This window comes from Ceratotherium simum, chromosome 1 (genome assembly GCF_057802395.1).
Source record: "Ceratotherium simum simum isolate JZ-2026a chromosome 1, ASM5780239v1, whole genome shotgun sequence".
Taxonomy (NCBI): domain Eukaryota; kingdom Metazoa; phylum Chordata; class Mammalia; order Perissodactyla; family Rhinocerotidae; genus Ceratotherium; species Ceratotherium simum.
This window is the reverse complement of record NC_141900.1, coordinates 11,563,574-11,569,573: the sequence shown is the minus strand read 5'-3', so window position 1 is coordinate 11,569,573 and position 6,000 is coordinate 11,563,574. Positions and strand designations below refer to the sequence as shown.

Genomic DNA, 6,000 nt, shown 5'->3' with positions numbered 1-6,000 from the left:
TCTCTGGGTTACTCAAGTAGATAGTTAAATATATGAAACAAACTTACATATTAGTTTCAGTTTTACTTATTTATCACATACTTATGTCAATTGAATTAAGCAAATAAGTTCTCTAATTTCTAGTGAGATCACCTTATTTTTTAATTCTTTAATTTAAATATAATAAATCATTCATTTTACTGTTTGTATCCTTTTTATCATTGACTTGAAAACTACTGCTTTCCAATGAATTGGCTATATCGCCTGATGTCGTAGATAACTGTGCATTTTTTATGGGAAACAAACATGTTCACTAACTACACACAGAAAACAATTTGACTGTGTCATAGATTAAGTTCCTCATTTGGTCTTAGCTCACCAATAGAAGGAAAGGATATGTGATAGAAAACAAAAGTGTAAAGAATTTTAGCATTAACATGTAAAGTAAGCAGGATATTTTTCTCTCTCTCTGTCTCTCTGCCTCTCTCTCTCTCTCTCTATATATATATATATATGCACATATATATTTTTTTTCCTACAAAATTTAGCAAAGCTTTATTGAGTCCAAGGAGCTATTATCTGTGTCCATCTAAGATCTTATTAAGTTCCTAAAACAACCCTGCAAAGTAGCTGTCAGGTGTTGAAAAACTAAGACTGCCACACAAACGTATCATTAAATTCACAAATTATAGAACCTCTTTTCCTAAATTATCTTTATATTTTCTAAGTGTATCATATAATTAATTCCAGTAGATAAATTTCTAAGTATATGATTTTGGGCCCAATGATAGACTGGTGTAGATTATATCTCAGGAGGGATCTATTCAAAAATCATTCCAGATAGATATCTTTTAGAGTGCTATCAACTCCACACAATTGTGAACTATGAATTTGTTTATTAGTGTCTAAGTTCTATAAAAGCAATGAAAATCATGCATAAGTTCAAAATTAACTTGAATATTTGCTTTCTATCTGTTGCTATCTCATTATTGGGGGCTAAGTCAACTTTGAGTATTAGCTCTTTAGATGTGAATCCTTCTCTAACTTTTGTTATTGTTATCCAAGTAAGTCAAGGCCTGAGTTGATAAAAATGGCTGAGAACAATTTCACTGAGGTGGCTCTCTTCATCCTCTCTGGATTTACCAATCACCCTGAGCTACAAGTCAGCCTTTTCTTAATGTCTCGCTTTATTTATCTGTTCACTGTTTTGGTGAAACCTGGACTAATTGTATTAATCAAAATTGACTCTCAGGCCCAGACACTATGTACTTTTTTTCTTAGTCATTTAGCATTGTTGACATATTTTATTCCTGTACTGTAACCCAAGGCACTGGTAAATTTCCAATTCAAACAGAAAATCATCTCCTTTGTCAGCTGCTTTGTTCAAATGTACTTTTTTGTGGGTTTGTTGTACAGCCAGTGTTTTCTTCTAGGGTCAACAGCCTGTGACCACTATGTAGCAATGTGCAATCTCCTATTGTATTCTATGGTTATGTCCCAGAAAGTGTGTAACTGGCTGGGAGTAATGCCATATATCATATGCTTCACAAATTCTCTGATATCCATCTGTGTGATAAGCAGTTTGTCACTCTGTGATTCCAGCATCAATCATTTTTCCTGTGACACCACAGCTCTTTTGGCCCTGTCCCCTGTAGACACACCCAGCACAGAAATGGTGCTCTTTCTTCTGGCTGAGTTCACTCTTCTTAGTTCTCTCCTCATCATCACTGTCACTTACACTGCCATCATCTCAGCCACCCTGAGGATCCAGTCTGCAGGAGGCAGAAGGCCTTTCCACCTGCGTGTTCCACCTCATGGGTGTAACTATCTTCTATGTGTCCGTGATTTTCACATATTTGCAGCCTGATAACACCTGACTCAGGCACAGATGGCATCTGTATTCTATACCATTGTCATTCCAATGCTGAATCCACTAGTCTTTAGTCTGAGGAAAAAAGATGTAAAAAGTGCTCTCCTGAGAGTCATACACAGAAAACCTTTTCCATGTTGAATCTATGAATGTTACAATGAAAACAAACCTGGATGGTTTCAGGCATTCAATTGCTCCAACAATCAAGAAAATAGTAGAGTAACCTCAAAAGGCATAACACAAAACTAAATGATAACATAGAGTCTTGAAATTTGGGAGGTGAATTATTACTTTATTTGTTTATATGGACTACTGAATCATCATATTAGAAGTTTAGTTCAGTACATAAATTATTCAGATGTAGACACGCACAAGTAAGTAAAGAAGAGTCTGACCAGTGACTGAATCCACCCTGAACGTCTGTGTGTGAGTATACCATCACACTGAAGCATCTTAAACAATTATTAAATTGACTTTTCATATGGTTTGACATCCTGTTTTCTCAGCCATCAAAAAATTGAGAGTAGAAAATTAGTAGATTAAGAGATGGTAACTCTTAAGTGTTATTAACAAGAAGTAATGATAGTTGATAGACTGAGAGCAAAGGAAAGAGTACAGAATTAACAAAAGAAATATAAGCCACAGGGTGGAGGGTGGACTGAGGTCATTTCAGTGACATGCAAACTCTAATGATGGCAACAGAACTGAGGTAATATGGAGAACTCTCAATAATGTGGATTCATTTTGCCATAACAGTTAAAATTTTGATCATTTATCTGTGAAATGTGATCTTTGATGATGTATTGTGATATATTTATAAAGTAGAATATGTTCTCCATCAAAATCAGCAGTTCAATTTCTAAATAACCATAATGTGCCTCCCTAAATTCAAAGATCTCAAAAAATTTTAAATGTGTATGTGTTTGTGTTTGGGGGCGTGTGTGTGTGTGTGTAGGTAAATGAAGCACTACCTGTAGTTTAATTCCTGAAACATTTTGAAGGTGTATATAGAGATTCTCATTTCTCCAAATCAAGCAGAAAGACTTTATTAAGTCTACAGTATTAAAAGGGGAAACTGGGTTTTTGTTTTATTTTTCCTTAAAAAGAGACATTAAGGTAAACTCCATTCAATAAACTCTCCTAGGCTTTGTTACAAAATGACCACTGGTAAAGATGTATCTACTCCTCAGTACAGCCTTTACTGTGCATGAATCATTGAGCAGAATTCAAAGGAGTTAGGCAACCACATGTAAAATGTGTGTTGAAAGGAACTGAAGACTAATTTGGTGAGGTTCTCTTAAAAGAAAATGTGTGTTTATAATATTTCTCTTTCTCCAACAAGATTGTAAGCTCCTTGTGAGGAGTTTATTTATTCATATTTGTGCTCTCCACAACATCTAGCAAATATATTACATACAAAATACGTAAGAAAACATTTTCTTTGCTTTTTGTTTGCTTGTGGAAGCACAGTAATGAATTCATTAAGATCAAGGATTCTACCTTGCGCATGTTTGTATCTTTCTTTGGTATTTGGACAATTGTGTGCATACTGGCATTAAAAAATATTAGTTTATGATGATTGGATAAAGATGTGGTATATATATACAATGGAATTCTACTCCATAAAAAAGACAAAATCATCCCATTTGCAACAACATGGCTGGACCTGGAGGGTATTATGTTAAGCTAAATAAGCCAGACAGAGAAAGACAAACACTGTATGATTTCACTCATATGTGGAAGATAAACTAACATACAGACAGAGAGAACAGTTTGGTGTTTACCAGGGGCAAGGGGATTGGGAGTTGGGCACAAGAAGTGAAGGGAGGCATTTATATGGTGACTGACAAACAATAATGTACAACTAAAAGTTCACGATGTTATAAACTGTTATGACATCAACAAAAAAGGTATATTAGTTTAGTTGAAAATTCCAAAATTCTTTCCAAAACATTTCTTACTTATATATTAGAAATGGCATAGTAATTAACAGATATATTCTTTTACAAATGATTTTTTCCTGAATGATTAGGATATGGAAATAAGTATGCAAAGAATTATACTTTATATATATGATTTTAAATAACTGGACTCAACTGATTAGGCATTCTCATATGTCATACATCACAAACAAACCTCCTATAAAGAGAATCAGTCTTCAGGCTTGGGAGTGGCTGAAGGTAACTCATGTGAAGAGATCTGTGTGTGCAAATGTATATACTTGGTCTATGGATTTTTAATTTTCTTCTCTAATCTATATTACTGGGGTCTGGATCTTGCAAACTTCATTTTAGAATGTAATATTTTACATTATAAAGTATTATAAGTGACAACTTATGAAACATACTATGCTTTATTTTAGGGACATATTGAGGCTACTATCTATCTCTTCACTTATTCCCTTTTATTAAGCCTTCATGAGATTTTTTTCCTTCTAAGCCCAGTGTCTGATTCAGACTGGTTGCTCTGAAGATTTCTCATCATCATGACAGCCATTAAACTGATTTTATTTCACTTCTTTTTCTTTTTCTACCAAGGATTTTCATTTATGTATTCTAAATACAATGCTCAATTTTCTATAATTGTGTGAAACATCATGGCTTCTGTACCTTATTTATATTTACACTTGTTCTAATTGTATTATTTTTATTTTCACTTGTGTTGAATATGTATACTTCTATAGATAATTTCAAAAATTAATATTTATTTAGTATTAATAAAATTATGTATCTAATTGTTCTTTTTAAGTTATTTATGTTTTCTTGCTGGTCTCTCTCCAGGAACAAAAATGTGCCACACTTTTCTTGCTCATCATAAGAAGTAGTAATATGTTTTATTTGTCTGAAGTTATGATTAAATGTCCGTATATATTTTTCAATATGCTCTTCATATTTGTCCCTGGCATACCATACCTCCCATCATTCTCTCTTCTAGCTGCTCTTTCTCTACCTTCCCTCTAGACTCTGTGATACATATCTTTCCAGAATGGGCCATGCATACCTTTGTCTTCTCTTCTTTCTTTCTAATGGACTCTCTCAGAACTCTTAACAGATCCAGATGATCAACTTGATAAAATTTAGAGCTATGTCCTAGAAGTGATCACAGTATGTGAAATTTGTCAGACATCTTCTTTTATTATTACACTGTAACAAGACATTCACTTTAAAATATATTCAGTGCATTGGGCTCCAAACTAATGACACTGAGTTATTTTATGGTCTGTTGATCTGTGGTGCCTTTGTAATGTTCCTGTGAACCATTAGTAGTCCTTGAATTTATGTTCTATTTCACCAACTTTAAGATACCTTTTCTATCAAAATTTTTTTTAAAAGGTTATTTTTCTTAACTTGTTTTATTTCAAGAAGTATTGCAGGAATTCCTGCAGAAAAATTATTCAATGAAAATAAAATAAACTGAATGAAATTGACTTTTCGATATCATGTAGAGTCAGACTCACTCTTATGCCTATATACAAAGATTAGAGGCCCATTCAGAAATGAATTCCTAAAAATCTAGTGGTTTCCCACTCTCCAAATAAATTTTCATCAAAACTGCAAAAACACAAAAAGAAATGAATTCCAGATCATTATCTGATAATTAGAGAAATTAGTGTAGAGTAAGTTAGGATTTTGCACAGGATATTTGCTGTTCAAAATATGGAGATGGGAGGATGAGTAGAGAAGGTGTCTAAAAGTAGCTAAAAGGAACAAATAAGAAAGAAAAATGCCTTTTAAAAAAACTATAGTACCTTGACCATACTATTTCTGATTTCTTCCTCATGGCCCTATTCCAGAACCCCCTGAAACTGGTAGTCAAATAGTCATTTATGATTATTCTTAAAAGTCATATAGATAAGCAATGTATTTTCAGACTCCCACCAGGTTCCTTATAGATAACGTGTCTGACACACTTGGGTTACCATGGTAACAGCTGCTTCAGTTGTTTTTCAGGAACTGAGAGTCAACTCCTTGTCCAGTTCAGGCCAGTTTAGACCAATAACTCATCAACTTGGTCTGTGTGAATTTCCAATAGATGATCTTTTATTGTTAGGGGACCAAAAACTCCACCCTCAGATCATGTTAATACCACCATTTTGTGAACATGCATCCTACGAAGAGCCATGAAGTTTGACTGGGCTTGTGCAGATAACC

The 6,000-nt window shown here is 33.7% G+C and overlaps 1 pseudogene; it reads left to right on the top strand.

The window, feature by feature from the left end:
- Positions 1–1,069: 1,069 nt before the first annotated feature.
- LOC101406068 (olfactory receptor 8I2-like) lies at positions 1,070–1,990 on the top strand (annotated as a pseudogene).
- Positions 1,991–6,000: the final 4,010 nt, after the last annotated feature.